Source organism: Seriola lalandi, unplaced genomic scaffold (genome assembly GCF_002814215.2).
Source record: "Seriola lalandi dorsalis isolate HSWRI2012SDOR001 ecotype SW California unplaced genomic scaffold, Sedor1 jcf7180002054577, whole genome shotgun sequence".
NCBI lineage: Eukaryota > Metazoa > Chordata > Actinopteri > Carangiformes > Carangidae > Seriola > Seriola lalandi.
The window spans coordinates 1,964,346-1,985,920 of record NW_019525130.1 but is presented as its reverse complement, the minus strand read 5'-3'; the positions used below and the strand labels follow the sequence as shown (position 1 = coordinate 1,985,920).

Here is a 21,575-nt window from a genome sequence, read left to right as displayed (position 1 = left end):
TGAGCTATCACTCCGATTACTCACCATCTGTCTCCTCAGACCTGACCTGTGTTTTCCAACCACAATCGATAAACAAGTGTCCAATCGAGATTTGACAAAGGAAAAGGCTGAGGAGCCAACTGCCATCTGACTGTTTGTTCATCAACGCTCAAATGTTCACAGCTGCTTACTGGGTGGTCATGTGTGGGCGTCATTGATATGACAAGGTCCTGGCATAAGGTCACACCGGATGAGGGGGGAACCATGAAGTTACAATAGATGAACCTACAGTTTATACGGAAACGATCAAGAATGAAATACTGACTCCTCTAACTTTTTATTTATTCTTTGCTCCGTCATGACACAAAGTGAGCTTTACGCATAAAATCATGACTGGGTGTCTCATTATTTAACAGAAGAAGAAGACAGGGAAGAAGTGCAAACAAAACTGTAGCAGACACTGAATATTAAGATACTTTGCTGAGATTCTTCCCAAAAAGCTTCCTGTTTTCCATTTCTCTCCACAAACTACCTCCTATTCATCATAAATCCAGACAATGTCCCTTTACATACAGTCAATCCGAGCCACTGTATGATATTTACTATATGTTAAGGAAGTACCAGTGCTCCTAACTGATGTCTCATGTGTCTGCATTGTATCTTGGGTGGACAGAAGTGATCTGCCCTTTTGATAGAAAAATTAAGAAGAGTTCACGTCAGCAGTACACCAAGTTGTTACATGACACCTTGAACAACCATAGAGGCCAGGAGGCTCATCCATCAGCCTCACCCTTTAGGGGTGATGGAGAGTCATGGATACTGTAAAGCACACGAGCTGAAACAACTGCACATAACACCTGTATGATTGGGAGAATAAACGTAAAATATATTTTCTCTGAGAACAGAATCCTACATAAATAGTCGTTTTTGCAAAACACAGAATAGTTTTGGTTAATTAACATTTGTGGTTTCTGTTTTTGTCTCAACCCCTCCATGCCCCACGCTGACACACTGACTACGGATCCTTCTGTTCTGTTGGCTAAAAACAACAACACATACCTGTTTATTTGTACATAAAGTGGGGAAGTGAGATTCAAACACAAGTGGTCACTGGAGGCGCATTTTAAAGCCAGGTGTGACCTGACGTAATTAGAACTGACCACTTGTGATTGGATCACTGAAGACGTGGAACAGGGCCAATGTCACTCAATGACTAGTTACACTACTTAGCATATTTATGACATCATCACATTGTATTTGCATTCAGCCAAGTGTCAGTCACTTTACTTGTTTGCTTCTCTCCTCCTCTCTGTGCTCACATATGCAGCATTTTAATTCAGCTGAATTTACATGTTATCTGTTTCTGCTGTTAAACAACGGAACAAATATGAAATAGTGACTGGAATGCAGCACATTAAGATTTTAACCAGCAGTTACTGAAAGCCCAACATCACACTGGACAGTACTGGCAACTCTCTGAGACTTTTAAAAGAAGTAAATAGTTACGGTATTGGTCTGAATAGTTGTTAAATCTCGAGACTCCAACACTCAACCACGTTTGGCTTCGCTGGTAAGGTGCAGCCAAAAAGTGACTTTAAGTGATTTTATTTATAGAATAGTATTTTACTATTTCTAAATATCATAAGGTGTTTTTAACTCAGATAGTTGTTTAATAGTATCATGAATATTTAAAGTTCTCAGGGGCTTTAATAAAAATATGCTTTTTTAAAAAACCTCTAACTGGTTCACCCAAAAACATAAAGACAACATAAAATCCAGAGAGAATTATATGCAATTATTTTCAGCATACAGCACAGTTTGATGTAGATTTATTTTTTGTTTCCAATTTCCATTAATTCCCATTATTAGTACATTTGGTGTATATATGAGCTAAAAGGTGGTGACATGGTGGATTTAGTGGTTAGATTTGTTGGGATGTGTTCTCTTACCTCTCCTCAGATAAATGAAAAGGAAACATCCCGATAATCATTCGCTGCTCTTATCATTTTGGACCTAATTACTGCTAATCACAACAGTCATTTATCTGTGGCATCCATTGCAAGTTGAATCAATCCACGTAGTCCAACACTGCTGCCACACAGCAGGGAGGGGATAATGTGTCATCCACTGTGGCACAAAGGCCAAACATAATCAGTTTGTCTGTTGCATGTATTTTCTACTGCGTCTCTTACATGCAGCCATGCCTACAGAATCTGACTCTTGGTTTGCAGTATCAGGGTTAGGATGTAAAGCTAAGATACAGATCTGAATTTAGAGTAGCAGCGCTGAGGCCATGGTGAGGTATCTTATGGCCCGATCCAATGAATGTTTAATAGGTCTGGAGAAGTCGGCGTGGAGAAGGCTGACTGCGCTGTATCAGTAGGCCAGGCTGTAAAATGAGACAGGGGAGGGAGCCAGTCAGCTTTGGGTGGCTGGAGGAGAGGAGAGGGGAGGGTGGGGGAGTGTAATGGAGTATTCAGAGAAAGAATACTGAACAGGACAGACCAACCAAGATGTATATGTTAGCAGGAAGCCATTAACTAAACCACACTGCTGCACTAAAATAACCCCAAAATGAAAACGCTCGAATTCAAAACCTGCACTGAAATGAGGCTGATTTTAAGAAAAACACACTACACACAGCATTAAATTCAACTTCTTTACACTGCCATGTGCAAGTGAGCCACACAGCTCTATCTGGTCAAATGAATATACTTTGTCCACTCATCCATCTAACTGCTTCCTCTGCCTGACAGCGCCTGTGTACATGTGTCCATGTCTGTAACACTGGCAGCGGGTGAGCTCAGTAGTAAAGAAGCACTGTACTGTGGACACAGGAGATCAGCAATACACTGTCAACTCGAAGCAAGGCTTTGCTTTCAGCACTTTGGATGAATCTGACTGCAGACACACACTAGAAGCAGAGTGCATCACCACAGTCTACAAACAATGTCAGGATTACTTCAGAGGTTTATTGCCACATATGTCACAATAGTAAAGTTAAACAGCCAGAGGATATGACGTCTTGTGAGAGTCCCCAGACCTGCCATTCGATGGCTCCATGGCTGGAGGATCTCAGAATTATCAGAGGCTGAAAGGGGAGAACAGGAGAGCTGACAGATACAGTATCATCAGGTCCAGACCTCCCTGTGGCCCTAAGCAAAAATGCTGCTAAGGGGCCCTCCTACCTGTCCCAGGAGCCATGTAAACCATTTTCAAATGATAGCTATATTTAATATTAGTCATTTTTAGGACATTACATTAATACATTTTTAATTTACATTTTTAATATATTTTTTAGCTATTAGTTATATTGAATTAATTTACATTTTTTCTTGTTTCTTATATTACAGGCAGCAGCTGGAGGACCAACATGCTGACTGTGTTGAATTTTCTTTCATGGGTGGGTGCAGGAGGTTAAGTAATCGGCTATTGTTTTTTTCCCGTTGTTTCCCTCACATAGATTTTATTTGGGCAGGCCACCCAGGTATATTAACAGCCGCCAACGTATATTTGCTGACTCATATTGGTATTTTATTTTGTATGTTTTTTAATCCATCAGAACGATGCCGTTGATTAATAGATTAACTATTCGCTTCCCTGCACCTCTTCGTTCTGCTAACGCACAAAGACAAACAGAAAGTGGGAAAGAGGGAGACGCATGGTATTACATTGGAAGACCCCCCACCACAAGTATATTTTAGATCTGTGGGAAACACTGTTTTCCCCCTCAAAACTATCATTAAAAAAAAGTGTGGAACCTCTTGGTTTTATTTCCCATGTTAACATACACAGACATATTAACAGGTTAGAGCATACAGACACACAGACACACAGTCTGCATGGAACGCACATCTGAGGTCTTGAGCCCAGCTGCAGCGGCGCCTCATCTACGGTTTTGGCAAGGGGCCTATTTTTCTCAGCAAAAATAGACAGTGAAAAGACCTGTTGATAGTCATATTGACATCATGCCAACAACATTATAAGAACTGACACCTTTCAACATAGTTTCATTGTTTGGGCTGCATGTGAACATGTCACAGACGTGAAAAATACAAATACAATTTTTCTTTTTAACCATTTTAGCAATTGCATGTTATTACAGATGAAAGTCGAGTCATAGCAGAAACCCCATGTTGGCTATAATTATATCTAGTTAACAGAACATTAGGTGAAGGGCACTCTCTCTCTCACACGGTTCAACGAGGTAACCGTGGTGTGGCCCAAGCATAAAGCTTCCACTGACCATCAGAGACTGCTCTGTACTCTGTACATCTGTCTATCCATATGCCCAACTGCAAGCCCCACACAGCTGTGAACAATGCGCTAATGAGGCCTATAATCTACTGGACCAACCAGGGAAAGTGTGGTCCACCTGATTCCTCCCACAACTTCAAGATAGGAAATAGTGATTCTGCACAGAACAAAGTTTCAAATCAAAGGAGAGATAAAGAAACACCACTAATCTAATTTGGATCAATAGGCCAATCAGTTTGGTTTTACACACACACACACAATATTTCTTCCAATTTTTCCACTATTTCACCAAAACCGTCTCAATGTAGTTTTCCATCTCTTTTCCCTCGAGCTCTAGCTACAAAAAGGTTGGTGAGCCAATCAGAAGAGAGGCTCTGAGACTCTCTTCTGATTGGCTGACACTCAGAAACTAAATCCTGCGAGGTTGAATGGTGGGTCCAGGTGGGAGGGGCTTGGGGCATGGCTGAGAGTAGGGATGTCACGATACTAGAAATTTAGTAGTCGATACTAATACCAGTGAAATTCCACGATTCTCAATACCTATTTCGATACCACAGTAAAAAAAAAGAACAAAAAAAAGCAAAAGAATAAATTCCATGTACTTTCTCTTTCACTCAATTGAAAAATACGATTAAAAAAACAAACAAAAAAGAAAGCAGTGGCAAGAAGAATTTTAAATATAATAAAAAAATTAAATTAATTTTTAATTTAAAATTAAAATATAAAAAATCAACTTTTTATTGCACAGAATTTCAACTGTGGTTTGGAAAGTGCGAAGGTACCGTTTACAAACGGGATTTTGCGGGTCTAAAATCAACCCCTCAGCCGCCTCGAAAGCAAAAATATTTCCATACGCGACTCTTCTTTTCCTTTCACGAGCCGAGGTGCTGCAGCTGGACCGAGTTATGTGCCTGAAGTTGTCGCCTTATTCCATTTGTTATCGAGGCTACACTGCAGCCTAGTAGTGGACGTTCCTCATCCTCCCTTTGGCAGAGCATGTGCCAGAGAAACTGCTTAAATGTGTTCCGAGTCACTCAAATGTTGCTAGTGATGCAGTAATTAGTGTTAATGTTCTTTTACACATGTTTTTGGTAGATTACTGTCACTTTTGAGGTAAGACACTTTTGCACCATGAGATAAGTTGCTCATACAGTTAATGACATCCTGCTTGTGCGCAATGAGAGCTGATGCACAAGCGGGCGTGGCGCACACCTTATTCAGCTGCCTCCCTGAACAGGATTTCAATCTTATGTTACTTCCTAAGAGGGTGACTATCAAGCTTCACAAGTCATGTGTCGGTACTTTTCAGTACCTTCGATACCACGAAAAAAACGGGTACCGTTCCGTTCTTGCCACGTGGCATTGACTTGGTACAGAAGTAACGGTTCTGGTGACAACCCTAGCTGAGAGCATTGACTGCTTTGTTGTGACATCACAACATTACGGAAATCCTGACGGCTCGTTTTAAGGCTCAGTTTCTGAATACAGGCTGTGTGTATTGCTCTGTTGACTGAGCGCTTTGATAGTTTCACAGTATTAAGATATATAGAACCTAGACCTGCTTTATAATCAAAGAACACATGGGAATCAGACTTTATACAATATGGGACCTTCAATTTGACTAAAATTATTTGGTGTCCACAAAGTGAGATCCACTACATTTACCAGATGTGTGCTTTACAATAATGACAAACTGTGCATTGTCACTGGCAGATTACATATTCATGGATGCACCATGTTTGGGGAGCTCCTGTGGTTTTTGTCAATCATGAGCCACCTGTCACATACAGAACAATGGCACCAACTGTACATGGAAATGGTTTACATAGAGAGCTAAAAAATAGTTCCCAAAGTCACATATGTGATCATTGAGTGGCATTGTGTGTTTTATTATTTAGTGCCTCAAATAACTTCAACACGCAAGCTGCTATTACATGCTTTGATATTTTGATTACAAAGTAGTGTTTGAACTATGAGGCTAATAAGACTAGTCACCACACTGTGTGCCAGCAGTAATAAAACTCAACAAAGTGTCTCTAATTAAGGGGATTCTTTTTCCACAGCAGCATGCCCATTACATGGAGCACAAGTGCAGGCTAGTATGGATGGATCATATATGAAGCTAGTCATATCAGCGAGCAGAGAGAACAACCCTCATGCTGCTGGCTTTGCAAAATCTCTGGAAAAATATAACTAGTGAGAAATGTAAATGTAGTCCGTTTACAAGCCCATTCACTTAGCATCTTTGTAGATCCACAACCATATGTTGAAGCTTATCATCATTTCTGTAACGCAGTACAGACAACTACAAACAGCAGTAATGTCCTAAAGCTTTTTTTAGCCGTGATCCCAGTCCAAGTAACATTGTGTCCGTCTGATCTGACGTTAACATTTATATATATTCATTTGGCACAACTCATTTCTCACAAGCTACTTGATCCAAATACTGCAGGCCCTGATTTAAAACTGTTAAGGTTACAGCAGTTACTGACTGGGCAGTTTTAAGATGAGTCAGCTACACTGGTACAGTATATTCAGAACAAATATGAGAGAGCAGTGCCCTCTTTGTCACAGTTTGAGGTAGGGCTGGACACAAATGCAGCCAACACAAAGGAGTGAGTGCAAACGTGTTTAATTAACAAAAGAACTTACAAAAACTGGCAAACTCAAAAAACTCAAAATCCAAAATGCAGGCGAACAGGATACAGCAGGGGAACACAACAGGAAGCCCAAGCACTAGGTAACACAGGGGAACTCGAACAGAAGCAGAAGCCACGGAAACACAGGGGACTTCAACCGGAACCAGAAGCACGAGGAAACACAGAGAACTTCAACAGGTACAGCGGCATGGGTAACTCCAACAGGTAACACAGGGGACATGAACCGATGAACTGACCCAGACAAAGGGGAGCACAGAGACTAAAGTAGAGACAAGGGAGGCAAAGGGTGATTGAACAGAGGTGAAACACATGAGGGCGGGGCCGACAATCAACAAGGAGGGGAACAGGACAAAGACAGGAAGTCACAACATCAAGAGACACAGGGAAAGTAACTACAAAATAAGACAGGAAATGAGCAAACTCAAAGTGCAAACATAATACAAAAGCTCAAACATAAATTGTCCATCATGGCAAACCATGACACTCCTGCTCCCAGTCAAATACTTCATCACGATCACTGTAGTACACCCACACTTATTTGTAAAATACCACAATCTATTTTAGCCCGTCACAGATCTGAAGACCAGCTGTGAGAGAGTAAGAAGGAAGTTATGGATAAAACAGAGCGGTTGTCTTTACGTGAGTCAAGAGACAACTCGGCAGATAATGTCTTTATCCATGCTGAACTACACCAGCGGACCCAGAAATTCATCTCTGCTGGCTCCCTGCTCCTATAATCGAAGTACCTCAGGAAGGCAACACTAGATAAGCAATGCCCGCCTACCCTGCAAAGAATTAAGTGACAACCCCGGGACACTGAGTGACAGTGCAGACAACCCCTGCAGCTGTTGGGTTTACAGTTTCTGTAAAAAAAAAAAAAAAAAAAAAAAAAACTTACTTTGGATGTGAGTTTCAAACTTAACATCGGTAAATACAATTATGGCGTCGTTGCCTATGATCGTAACACATCTAAAGGCGTGCAGGTTCAGCTATTAACAGCCTGTGTGCCTCAAACGTGACGGCATTAATAATCATGTGGATATGAAACAGATGTGTTTCTGGGTTGACTGGACTGAAATAGAAACACTCTGACCTTAGTAAAACACCAAAGCTCTGCTCATATATAATCGACAGGGATCTACAACAATCGAAAAGTACACATGAAGCATCTCTTCATCTCCATCAGTTCATGCCCCCCCAACAGACTGGTTCACTGAACCAAAAATGGAGGCCGTTGGGAGCTTGGGGATGTGACAGCAGCCGCCACTCACTGTTCCTTGGCCCAAATACCAGGTTGATTGACATCTAAAGGTTCGTGACTTTTACGAATGTGTGCCATTTTGCCCCAGGCAGCTACTTTTCTTCCCCTGCACACAGAGAAGGAGCTGTCCACAGCAGATTATGTTTTAATGTCAGCAGAGAAAAGGATAATTCAACAGTAGCAACAACCTAATTCAATCAGTAGTGTGGCGATGCTTTGGGTACCTAAAGCCCCCTTTTGTCCACAAAGTGGATGAGACAGTCTCAAAGGATACTTACAGTCCAACTACAGAAAACGTGTAAGAGAACAGGGAAGATTATTCTAATTGGAGACCAAATAAGTAAAGGACACACACCATTACTGGGTCTACTAGTGTGTAAATTATCCGACTTAAGTATGAACAATCAGATGCCCAAGAATGGTGGCTCAACATGAAGGTGAAAGATGGAAAATTAAGTCTAAAAATAACTACCAACTGCCAATAAAAAATGTTGTATTGACTCAGTATGCAGGAGGCTTTAAGCTGAGATGCACCCTCCGATTTTGACAGGGTGTGTGACCTGAATCCAGGAAGTCGAATGTTGGAATTAGAGAAACACTTTATCTGAAGCCACAGGGCTCAGTGTGTGCCATCTTACTCTGATGTAAGTTTAAACTCCGGTCTGCAATAAGAAGCAATGCACACGTACACCCACACATACACACACGCTCAGAGTAGAACTTTAAAGAACCTACACACTGCAGAAAGGAAATAAGCCCTTCGAAGACAGATGGAGGCAGTGATGTAATGGCGCCTTAGCAGGTGGGTGTACTGCTGCTCAAATGGACCTAAGCCCCCGACCCCTTCTCCCCCTGGTCATCCTTACATCACATTCCCTTAATTTGAAGGTAATGTAGTGAATGGCTTAAAACGACTTTACAATTGATATAGACCCGGTTACTCGTGTTCGCCTTGTCATGTGTGTTAATTTACCAAGAGACACTTAAAGGTCCAGATAGCTGTAGTAATAAATGTCAAAGAATTAAAACTATTAATTACACTATTGTTATTGAACATAAATAGAAATAGATTGTGTTAACGTCTTTCAGACTCATCTGAAAAGCACCAGTTGCACCAGTTTAGTCAAAGTCTGTGCCTCCTTGAAGTTGGCACCCCATATGACTAGGATATTGATAAAAAAATCATTTTGATTCATCTTTACAAGCAAAATAAAAAAATTTAGCTCGCACCGTCCCAGCTTCAGCACCACATTAATGTCCAAATGGTTCTAAAGTGCTGACTCATTGGTTTACACGTAATTTGTGCAAACAACACAAACATTTTCGCTTAAAAGTTATTATCATGACGCGTAATGCTTCAGTTAAAAGCTTTACACGTCAGATAAATAAACTGTGATAACTGGAGAAATAATGAAGCACAAACGATGTATAAATTAATCTTTAGCAGTGGTGCTCATGCATATATGGGAGACACTGGGTTCAGGATCTAAACCCTTCCTCCAGGGCTGATCAACACACTCCTCCCATGACGCTGCGGTATAATGTCGTTATCTAACGTTATGTTCTTCTCCTTGCAGCTCGCTGTCAGACAGTTTTGTACTTCTTTGCACCATATTTGTATTTGTGGAGCTCACAGGTTGTGGAAGGTCAGATTCTGATATTGCAATACGCTGAGAAATGTAATAATCAACATCAGTGATCAGCATCAGATCAATAAAAGCCCAGATTGGTGCATTCCTAATGAAAAGAACGCAGAAGACTCCACAAACAGGTCCTTCAGTGAGAAAATGCTGAACACCCACAGGATTTAAATCTGCACTGTGAATGAGACACCAGTTTCCCTTTTCTTGGTCAGCAGCTTTGTTTTTGCCAGGCAGCCACCCACTTACAGAGAAAACAGTCATTAAGTGATCGCACTGTAGGGATCATCAAAAAAACAGGGACACAAAGAAAGTTTCTGGGAATAAAATGAATTAGTCAACATCGCTCCCCACCAGCTCCATTTACACACACAGTTTACCAAAAAATACAAATTTTCTGACTTGGGACACAGCGTCACTGAATCTCAAGCACAAGCTGAAAAGTTTTCTGGAGCTTCAGAGTTCCAGATGAAACTCATTTCCCTCAAGCAAACACAGCTTTAATGCATGCACCCGGAAGGATCAGACTGTAATCGGCGGGAGCAAAAAAAAACACATCAAGGTATAAATACAACCAGGGTGATTCAGGATCCAATCTTTCACCTGCACAGGTTGCCAGAAGTGCAAATGTGTTACTTTTCCTATCAGTTTAGAGGATCAACAGAAATAAAAACAGCATCACATGGATAAATCTGAACATGCGTCTCTGTAACATTGTCCTCAAAAACAGGCTGTGATTGATTCTCATGGATGAGGCACATTTTGATGTCAGAGGAAGTATTAGTGTGTATAGAAAATGTAAAATCTAAGTTATAGATGTAGATCACAGATGTATCTCAGTGGCGGGTGTAACTAATCTCGCTTAATCCAATTTCTACAGACAATGCAGATATAAAGGTGCTTTCAGACAGTAAACAGTAAGTTATCTGTTGCTGATGGTAGAACTTTCTCAACTTGCCACCTTGACTCTTCACTGAACGTGGCAATCACAGCTATTTTTATTCACAGCTTCGCCAGCAGTGAAAAAAACATGATCTGGTGCCCGTGGTTTGCTGGTTCATGCTCTTTATTATTTACAGTGGCCATAAGACATTATTCAGACACCTAGTAATTTGGTTTTATTTTTAAAAAAGAGGTAAAAAGGTATTCTTCTATCATGATATTTCAGATACAGATACAGTTACTGTATGGTTGCTTTGTTTCACTCACTATTCAAATAATCAGAATATGAAACTCCTTTTTACTCCTTTTTACTCATTTCACTGTCTGGTGTATGAGACACCCCCACACACATCTGCTGATGTACATATGCGTTACCATGGCTACCAAATAAGCTTGCATAAATCAATATAGGTTATACATTGCTTATAGTCTAGAGAGCAGGAGAACGATGTCTCAACAAGTGACAATAAGCAGATGGATTTTACAGTAGTTTATGATTATTTTATGATTTAATGATTAAATCATAAATGTTGTAATGTTGGGTCTTAATTTGCTCTTATATTAGTCTAATGCAAGTTATACGGTTTCACAAACCCAAAGATTGACTTACTTTAAGCGTAAAAAGTTAATTAACTCTGGACTCTGTGTTTCCAGTGACACCTGCTGACCGGTGGCACCGAATGACACGTGACAAAAAAGAGGAAAACATGGCATCTAATCAGTGGCTTGCTAACTATGTTGTGGAGTGAGTAATGAGGACTTGAAGAGATTTTAGAGAGAGCAGTAATCTGTTGGAAAGAAACAGCAGTGAGGACACAGTCAGTCAGTTTCTTCTGTCTGAGTCCTGCCACGTTAAAGAAGTCACAGCAACTCAGCTCTGCAGATTTTACGCTACTGGAAGTGTTTCATTGTTACACTTCTTAGTGAATTTTGTTTATTATCACAGAAGCTTTCTGGGTAATTGGTCTATATTTGGGGGGAAAAAAAACACAGAAACGCTATATGATTCTTCAGGCAATCTATCGTGATCTCATTTAAAATGTGAATTACCCCTTTATCACTGTGACATCAGTCAGAGTGTGTGTCATCATCCATGATGTAGGCTACTGTACTTCTGCAGTGGCTTAGCCGGCTACTTTTGCAAACACTGTTTTAAATAAACCAGGTTTTTTTCACTCTGAATTTAATCATTAGTAATAGAATATCCTTAAGTGTGATTTCATGGATTACATCAATAGTAGCAGAACATCCTGAAGTATCATCTGGTGGTGTTGTGATATGTTGTATTTATAATGGCCGATGAGCTGCTCTGCACTGGCCAAGATTATTTCTGTTGCACATCCTGTTACATTATTAACTGCCACGCTTACAAACCATTAATGTTTGTGCATATTCCCAGAGTGAGGATCTCAGCCACACAATGACATTAACTTGACTTAGTGAATGAAGCCTCCATGGAACATAGTGATGTAAGTCCCCGTGTGACCAGTGGAGGCAGCGCATGCGAGTTCAGACGATTCCGACAGATTATGAAATGTCCTATTGCCACCAATTAATCAGCCAAACCAATTAATTGATCGACCTCTATTGATATCTCTCACTTAGTGAAAAAAACTACAGACAGATGTATCAAGGTAAAATCTAAAATTAACACTGATACAATCAGTTCAGCTCATTTCATATGAGCTACACACTGTTTGTTAGTATCTGATTTCACTTGGTACAGAACTGTTTCAAATATGTGACAAAACAAAAACTGCAGATAAAGCTCTAACCACATTGGAATACAACACTCCCACTTTGGAATAAGTGGTGTTTTTTTTTCCCATTTTTCTAATTCTTACAACATGACATGATGAATACAGCATCAACACAAGCTGAAAAGAAATCACACTAACCAGACAAACACACCACAGTTCAACTGAACCACATCACACAGGTAAGATGTGAAAGCAGATGGTTCAACGCTTTCAGTGTTGAAACTTCAAACAATGATCTTCATTTTTATATTTCTTCCACTGTTTTCCATCCACTATACTCCAAACAACATCCCCTTCACTATACACCCCACCCAGCCCCTCCTCCTCCTCTATCCCCATCAGCCCCCAGCCGTCTTGGCATGTTGTGGCACATGTATTTATCGAGCAACCAAGTGGCATTTATCTCACAGCTTAGTCATAATTAGTCCAACTTAGTCTGGGGCAGACTGCCTGTTAGTGTGCATATGTTCACATCCTGGTTAAAGACACACTTCTCCCCAAGGGGATGGCTGCATGTAGACATGTGTGTGTGTGTGTGTGTGTGTGTGTGTGTGTGTGTGTGTGTGTGTGTGTGTGTGTGTGTGTGTGTGTATGTGCATGAGTAGGGGAAACAAGTGTGTCTGTGTATGGCAACAGACGGTTGCTGTAGAGCGCGCCCTGAGCCTCCATTAACACAACCCACCATGTTCCCTTCCCTCAGCTACACAGCCATGCTGATAGAGGCCACTTGAAACCTGGAGGGAAGCAAGTTCATCCGAGTGTGCGGAAGAGGAAGACATCAGGACGGAGTAGGAGAGGAGAGGAGAGACGGGAAGAGTAGGGGAGGGCAACAAGGACCTGAGTCAGATGGGGAAACGGAGAATGGAAGGAAGGAGCATTGACACAAGGTAAGGAAGAGAGGAAACCAGAGAGGAGGCAGAAAAAGAGGCAGTCTGGCTCTGGTCCAGGGTTATCACTGGCAAAAGTCAAGGCATTTGCCAGCTGCCAGCTTGAGACAGCAGCACTCAGCCAGAAGGATGCCACCCTGTGCAGCTTCTGCTGGCTGAAGTGCTTGACTGTGTTTGTGTGTCTGTGTGCACACGCATGAATGCTGCAGAGCACCGAGAGCTCCGGCGATGTGTTAGAGCACGGGACAAGGACCATATGCGAAACCAGTTAGACTGACTGAGGGGACGGTCTTCCAAACACAAACAAGGCCAGTCACGGCCGCTCCTCCTCGGCCATCCAGAGGTTAGTGCTCAAATCTGTTCCCCGCTGTCCCAACAGTGGAGGAGAAGCCGCTTAAAAACATCTCCCTAAGTCTCCTTCTTCTGGCAGACAATACTTAAGCGTATCCTCTTTAGACACGACATTACATAACTGTTTGCCAAACCCACTTCCACGCCAGAGGAATGTCAACAAAAATAAACACAAGTAAACCTGTGGGAATCTGAGTCAAAGGTTTAACACACAGAGACCGGAAAGTTGTTTATATCACAGAAAGCTCTTTTCCTCATCGTCTTATCAGTGTTGCTGAAGCACAGACATCGTCCCAGTTTCACTTCTCTCTCAAAGATGAGTAGCAGGAAGGCAAAAAAAAAAGGGGGGGGGGCAACAGGGTACAGTGTGATGCGGCTGCAGTTGCACCTGCTCACCACGTCTGAGACAACACAATAGACACTGTCGGACCACCTAATTACATGTGGATCCTCTGTCTTGAGGATGATGTCATTAATAGTTACAGTTGGAGCATTAGTTGAGTAAAAATCATCAGAAAATTTCGTTTTCTGGTTTTCTCATTTTTCTAGTGTAGTAATCTGAACCTTTGGGTGACTGACTCTTGGTGCAGTATATGAACATGTCAAAGCTGGCTTTGGAAAATTGTGATTTTTCACTAATTTCTAACATTTTGAAAAGTCAATTAATTGGGAAGATATTTATGAAAGGTGGTTCTGCTGTATTAAGATGCTGTATTAAGATGCTTCCTGAATGACACATATTTTAAACCAGTGTAGCTTTAATCCTCAGAGGGAGGGCCTCTTTCCTCTTTCACCCCCTCCACAGGGAGGTCAGAGGTCAGCTGCAGGCGGCATAACTCCCATGAAGCCATCATGTCACACAGGACAGTCTACTTTCAACAGCAAGAAAGTTGCATCCCCCATGACTGACTGAAAAGCGACCTCAGTGTGCTGGGGACCGTTTAAATGCACCTTCACGCAGCGCCGGCTCAGGAGGCGCTCCCTCTAGCGGACAACGCTGGTAACGACTTGGCTTCAGCAGGAACAGCTCCCTAGGAAGAGGTTAATCCACTCATTGCATTTTAATGACATCTACACCAGCGCACCATACTAATCACATTTGCCTTCACGTTTCACGAAACGCTGGCAGGCGGTGTGCAGCTCAGGGAGACCGGCAGCTTCAGCTCCAGCGGCGTTGCCCGCAAAATGTCCTGGAGCTCCCACATCCTGGGAGGAATATGTCAACCCAGATAGGCTGCAAAATCTATCACTCTGAAGCCGAAAACGTCACAACTCCGTTTATCACTGACAACCACACATCCCCTTGATGTATCACAGTGGGAATAAGCAGCTTGACCTCCTCTAAAACAGCTGTAACCAAATGAGTTAGGGCTACTTATTTCTAAAGCTCTGTTTGCTACAGCCTAATTCATTTAACCGGCGAACCGGTCCGTGTCTCTCATCATCTGCCGGCCCCGCTCCGCTCAGGTGCGGTGATGAACACACGTCTGAACTTCATGACGTAAAGTGTGACATTTTTAACATACAAGCGACACATTTAAAGTTATCAAACAGACAAGCCGGAAAACGCCTTTTTAAAAACAGAAAAACAGTGAAGTTGAAACTTGAGCAGAAGGCGCCGGAGGATAGAGATACTGCACTTCGACTCACCTTGAGCGGCCGTTCCTCGGGTGCTGAATACACTTGCTATCAAAGTGGCCACATACCAAATCATAGTACTATTGCCGACCACAAATAAACCTCATCATATCTCAAAGTGCCCCTTTCGGTGAATCTGTCATCGCCGAGTGGCCCAGGACAAACTGAAGCGGGCCGGTATCCTGTTTTCTTTTTAACCGAGCCCTGGACACTTTTCCTTCGGCGCTTTCCCCTCTCTCTTCCCCTCTCCTCCGCTCTCCTCTCGCATCCTGAGACGGATCACCTGCGCCAATGGGACGAGAGCAAACGACGCTATGAAACCAAGCGCGAGCCTTTAGATAACCGCGGTCCCGCCTCTGTACACGTTTCATTGATGGGCGTGGGAGGGCTCCGGCCGCTGATTGGTTACCTGTGCTGTCGGTTTCCCAGCTGGAATGATGCATTCATGGCATATGGTTATACTCGGAGTTTGCAATCTTCAGTTCAAAGAGAGGATTTCTGTGTAGTTAGTCATTGCTGATAGAAAGACAGCCTTTATTGCTCATTCTTAACCTTTTTATCACTTTTAAGGCACATAAATGTACAAAAATAAAAATAATATCAAAGAAACTAATACTATGACTATATCACTTTTTCATAATGGAATTAGAATAAAGTATTTCTAGGACAGTGCAACTCAATGCAAGCTATAAAAAGTAATACAAATCGTAAAACAAGGCAGAAAAGGATCATTACATGCATGCATACATCATAACGTAGGCTAATGGTAACTTTTAAAAGTTGATGTTCGATGTAAGTAGAAGGATTGATTAAGACTTAAACTTGGTATTGCAAAGGCAAGAGGCCCTATCATGATTTTTAAAGAGTTCATACGGTTCATTACAGTCGGCTATTGCAATACCACAATCTCAAACAAACAGCAGAATCCAACAGGTGGTTGCCCTGTATAATAAATGGGATGAAAAATCACACCTGTTTGCTTAAAAGTCAGTAATACTAAAGATACTTTTTTTTTTTCTTTTTTTAAATGGGTGTTCATGCATACCACAAAATTTAGAGTGAGTCTGAGGAACCAGAATGTGACCACAAAACTCTAAGTTTCTAACTTCTGAAATGGTTATTGAATCTTTCCGTCTTTCTCGAAGGGTGATGAACGCAGCACTAGGGGGAACCGTTTCAAGGTGGGTTGGAGTGTGAAACCGTAGCGGAGCTGCAGTATCATCCTGCGCAATAAGAGGAGAGGGATCCTCCAGCCTGAGCATCACCTCATCACTGCCATCCACACACTTACATGTGAGGGATTGTGTTTGTGAAATTATCACTATTAATAAATGAAACGTGGGCAGGTTACATTTAAAAGATTTGTAATGAAGACCTGTGTCATTAAAGAACACCGAATAAAACAATTTGCACCGTCTGAATTCAGCACGATTCATCTTTACTGATGCGGTGATTCAGTCACAGAGTTTAAAAGTCAACCTACTCAGTCTGCCTTGTCAGATCTAGTCCACCTCCAGGTGTATGGATCCCTGCTGCTCCTTCAGGAGGAGGTTTGTTTCATCCACAGTTTCCTCAGAGAAATAAATCAAGTTTTCCCTCATGACAGAGGAGTTTATGAAGCAGCCTAGTTATTCTAAATATACTTTAATATGAGCCCTTCCAGAAACATTGTCCCGCTTGACAGTCTTCTACACTTCAAGTTTACACACAGGTTGAATAAATCACCCCCGAAATATGCTGATATGACAGATGCTACAGTTTGCCTTTCAGCCTCAGCCATTTGTTTTTATCTTCTCAACAGCAGGAGATATATTGAGACTGTTTTTCTCAGCTTAATCTCACATTCTTCTCTACAGCCCTGTCAACTAAATTCACTTTTTGTTCTTCATGAAACCTGTGCTATTACGCTCAAATACAAACAGACTGAATAGCTTTTACACTTCAATCTCAGAAAATCAAAATCTATTGTAGGGTTATTATACATGTTTTTCTAAACTGCAAAATTAACTTTTTAATCAATTTACTGTACAAACCTTTAGAGACAGCACTTCTGCTGTTGTGCATTAATGACTGTCTTAAGTGCTGATATTCTCTCAATTACAGCTCCTACCATACGAGAGTGGGAGACATGTTTAAGTTGCTTGTTCTGTCCAACTTGTAGTCCGGGATTCAAAGATATTCAGGTCATGTGGCGGGGAAGAGGAGCATATTCTTACACTGGAGGGGCTGAAAACAGGGGATTTTCTTTGTTTAGGAATAGTAGTTTAAATAATTGATACGGTTGATGATGATGGTTGATTTTCAACTAATCAGCTCAGCTCATTTGATATCTATAGTCTTACTGCAGATTATCACAGGGCAGGAGTTGTGGGATTTACAATAGAGCCTTTTTAATAGGTCATTGATGTTAATGTTTTAGTTGATTTTGTCCCTTTTTCCATTTTTTTTCATGTTTGTTTATTCATATTTGGGATCTTTTAAGTTTAGATCAGGCCAGGTATAAGGATGGGTTATGTATACGGCAGCTTTATGTCTTGTCTGGATGGGACTTCAGAGTTAGAAAATTGAGAAAGGGGGAAACATTTTCTTTCTAAAACTGATCTTTATGTACTTAATTATCAATAAATGGGATGGATGAGCTTTAGGGAAAATGTAATTTAATCATTGATTCATGTTAACTTTACGCCGTTGTACAGGTGGGATCAGTGGTCAGTGATCCATGTCCTCAGACTCCAGTCGAAATCAATAATTACAGAAAAGACAGAAAGATGGGATGTTATGATTTTGATGATGTTGGGTGAGATGCAGCATTTCCCCAGATTTCAGCAAAATTGTATAAATAAATGTTGTTTCTGTGCACGACAGGATTTCATAATACCATATTTTTATCCACGCTGGCAGCGTGGCTCTAGGGATTCGGTGTCAGTCTGCCATTCACCAATTTGGATCAGATTTAAATATCTCAACAACTTTTGGATGGATGTAAAGACGATGAACCCTGCTGACTTTGATGATCCCCCCCCCCTCCGGAACCACCATCAGGTTGACATTTGTGATTTTAACTGAAGCGTCTCCATATTTATTGGATGGATTGCCATGAGTTTTGCTCCACGCATTCATTTTCCCCTCAGGATGAACCATAATAACTTTAAACCTTAGATCAATCAGGTCCCACTCTGGGGATTATGACCAAATACCTACTAACTAACAACAGTCCCATCAGTATGTGCAGGCTGTGTTAACTACTGAAAAAAAAATTAAGTTGGCCTGGGGGGAAGATTTTAACTAGATTTAACTGCTCTAAATTTCAATAATTTGATTTATGTAAACTCCTGTAGGAAAACTTGAGAGGGACTTTACTTCTCCTCTTTTCCCTTTTCACATAATGAGTGATGGAGATGTTAATATAAAGCAGCATTTTGAGGCAAACATCCAGGTACAAAATATCTACTCTGACTCTGTCACACTATCTGCCTCTCTTTCCTGGGGCTATCTTGATCTCCATCTCACAAAGCCTGCGAGGCCTCAGTCACTTGTGTTGGCTCGTCTCTATAAGCAGCAGCCAGGAGAGTGTGGCATGTCAAGCCCCGGCATGTCAGCGTCTCTGACAGAGACATCACTGGCTACAGATGCAGCTGAAGGCCATTTTGCTGATGCTCAACAAGCCACTCTGAACGCTGCGGTGATGGGAGCACAGCCATGTCTCACAGCTAACTGTCACAAGGAGAACTTCGCTTTAGAAGAGCCGTGTGAAGTGCAAGTCTATTCAAATTCAGCTTTCATCAGGCTCTGTGATCTACACCATCACACTCAGCTTCAGTCAGGTCTCTCTTCCTCCCCGGTGTTAAATGAGCCGCTCTCAGCCGAAAAAAAAGTTTGTTTGATAATCAATTAAATTGCAAAGTTGCAGAAAATTCCCTGGTTCCAGTTTCTCAAATTTACAGAGAGACTTAACTGAATCTCCACAGGCTTTGTTTAACTTAGGTTCCAGACTTTTTACTATTAACAAACAATATAATTGAAAATAAGCAATAATTGCAGTGGTTTTATTTAGTGATTTATATGGGGACATCACAATACCCCAGAATAGAATTAAGGGCGTATTAGCAGAATTACCAATTCAACATGGCCTCAAGAAATCTTTTTTAAAAACACATGAAAAACAAGACACAACCCCATTTCAACAATAATGACAACAGATTATGTCTTTGATAAAGGCTATTCAATGTTTATACAATCCAACAATAGAAGGGTACAGCGGTGCATTGAGCTAAATGCTAAAATTAGCATGCTAACAAACTGACATGCTGATGTTTAATGGGCAATGCTTGCCACTACCTTGTTAATGTGCTGGCATGCTAATATTTGCTATTTAGTGCTAAACAAAAAGAGTGTTGTTGGTTCTGCAGGTATTTAGTAATAATAAACCAAAGTTTTGGACACGTTTGATTTGATGATGACACTGGATGAAATGTAAGAGGATCACCAAAATTATTACAGTTCATCCTGAGGGGAACGTCAACGTCGAAGTGTCAAACGTCATGGTCGTCCATCCAACAGATGTCAAGACAATTCACACAAAACTTCAGAGGTTGTATTCTTATTGTATTATTTAATCCTATGCTTTTCTTATTGAAACGTGAAAATGTCTCAGTGTAACAGGCTTATTTACAAATACCTGTTTCTTACTTGCTTTAGTAATGGATAGAGTTCAAGACCCGTTACTGTTGTCTCATGTGCCATTAGCTTTGTGTCACTGCACAACATCTAAAAAATTTAAATTGTGCATTTCCACTGCAGTCCATTACATGTAGTCTTACTGTCTGAGGGCAGTGGGGAAATCTGAGAGGAAAAGCCCAACCTTTACAGTCTCACATAAAGTATCGGAGGTCGGGGATATTTTTACAGTTATCTATTAACAGGGAAGACACATCCTATACCAGCATCCAGTTTATCATAATGACATCTTCAGTGAAAATCTAAATTAACCACCGCACACTGAAATTACTTTACTGTAGTTTTTATTAGGAGCGAACAACGAGTTTCGCCTGTAGCATCATGAACACAATTAAACGTTATGGACACAGGATTTCAGTTCCTTTCTGTGATGTGAAAACATTAACTAATATCTCTCTCCCCTGGGTAATTTGGGCCCTAAAGGGAGAGATGAGCTACTGGGTCCCCTGACCCTTTCCATTTATGTCGTAGAGAGAAAACTGTAGTCAAAGAAATTGAGCTTTTTTTAATGACAAAATGAACACTGTGATGATTAGTCCTTTATTCATCACACCTATGAGTGCTCGCGTAATTTTGGTGAGCAAACATGTTATTTGCTGTTAATAGTCACAGTGAAGTCATGTCAGTGTGCGTTGGTTAATTTTCCTGCCAACATCCAGCACCTGATTACTAATACTGGCGTTCTGTTCGTCATTATGACTTATTCGACAAATATTTGTGATTTTGTGAAAAAACAAATATGACAATTTGTTCTAGCAGAAATGAGTCAGTCAGTCTGTGTGTGTTGCTGTCTGAGACGTGTCCCTTTCTGAAACACCAGCGCACTTATACACTGTTTTCAGATGCCTGGTATATCATGTCCCGCTAAGGGACAGCTGGGTGATGTGCCTGGGAGCACACAGTATGGACCAGGGAGGGGATCAATGCCCCCACCCCCCACGGCCCCAACCCCACTTGTAGCAGTTTGTCAATAAGGCTCCAAATGGTAACAACCCAGTACAGTGAGAGCCCCCATTTTCACGACCTCAATAGTGCCCCAGTAGAACCTCTGGTACAAGTTTTATTATGTGGGATACTGGTCAGATATTTAACCCTCCATATCACTTTTGCTATTTTAACAGTTGAAAAAATGGTTGTTGTGCCAGGGGCATGGTTCTTTCAGGGTTGTACTTAATCTCTTAATTATTCATGGAAGTGTTTTGGGCGTACAATACAATAAAGCAATCACATTGCCATCTCCCGTTCCCTTTAAAGCCAGGTGCACTTGTACCTTGACAGATTTCTAATGGTGAGGTGTTTCACACAGAATTACATTCTATTTGTGGTGAGTTGATTACACATTGTGGCTGACCAGTGAACCCAGTCCACACACATGAAGCAGCTCCGTGCGTCCTGGGGGACAAAGACGGGCTGAGTAAATCAATGCACAGATCTACAAAGAAGTAATGGCACAAATCACAATG

The 21,575-nt window shown here is 41.3% G+C and overlaps 1 pseudogene across 1 annotated transcript in view; it reads right to left on the bottom strand.

The window, feature by feature from the left end:
- The window catches only part of LOC147818480 (protein turtle homolog B pseudogene), a 32,820-nt pseudogene extending 17,184 nt beyond the window's left edge, over nt 1-15,636 (bottom strand). The window contains exon 1 of the transcript XR_015437931.1: nt 15,388-15,636. The product of XR_015437931.1 is annotated as a protein turtle homolog B pseudogene (transcript). The remainder of the gene's footprint in view (nt 1-15,387) is intronic.
- Nucleotides 15,637-21,575: the final 5,939 nt, after the last annotated feature.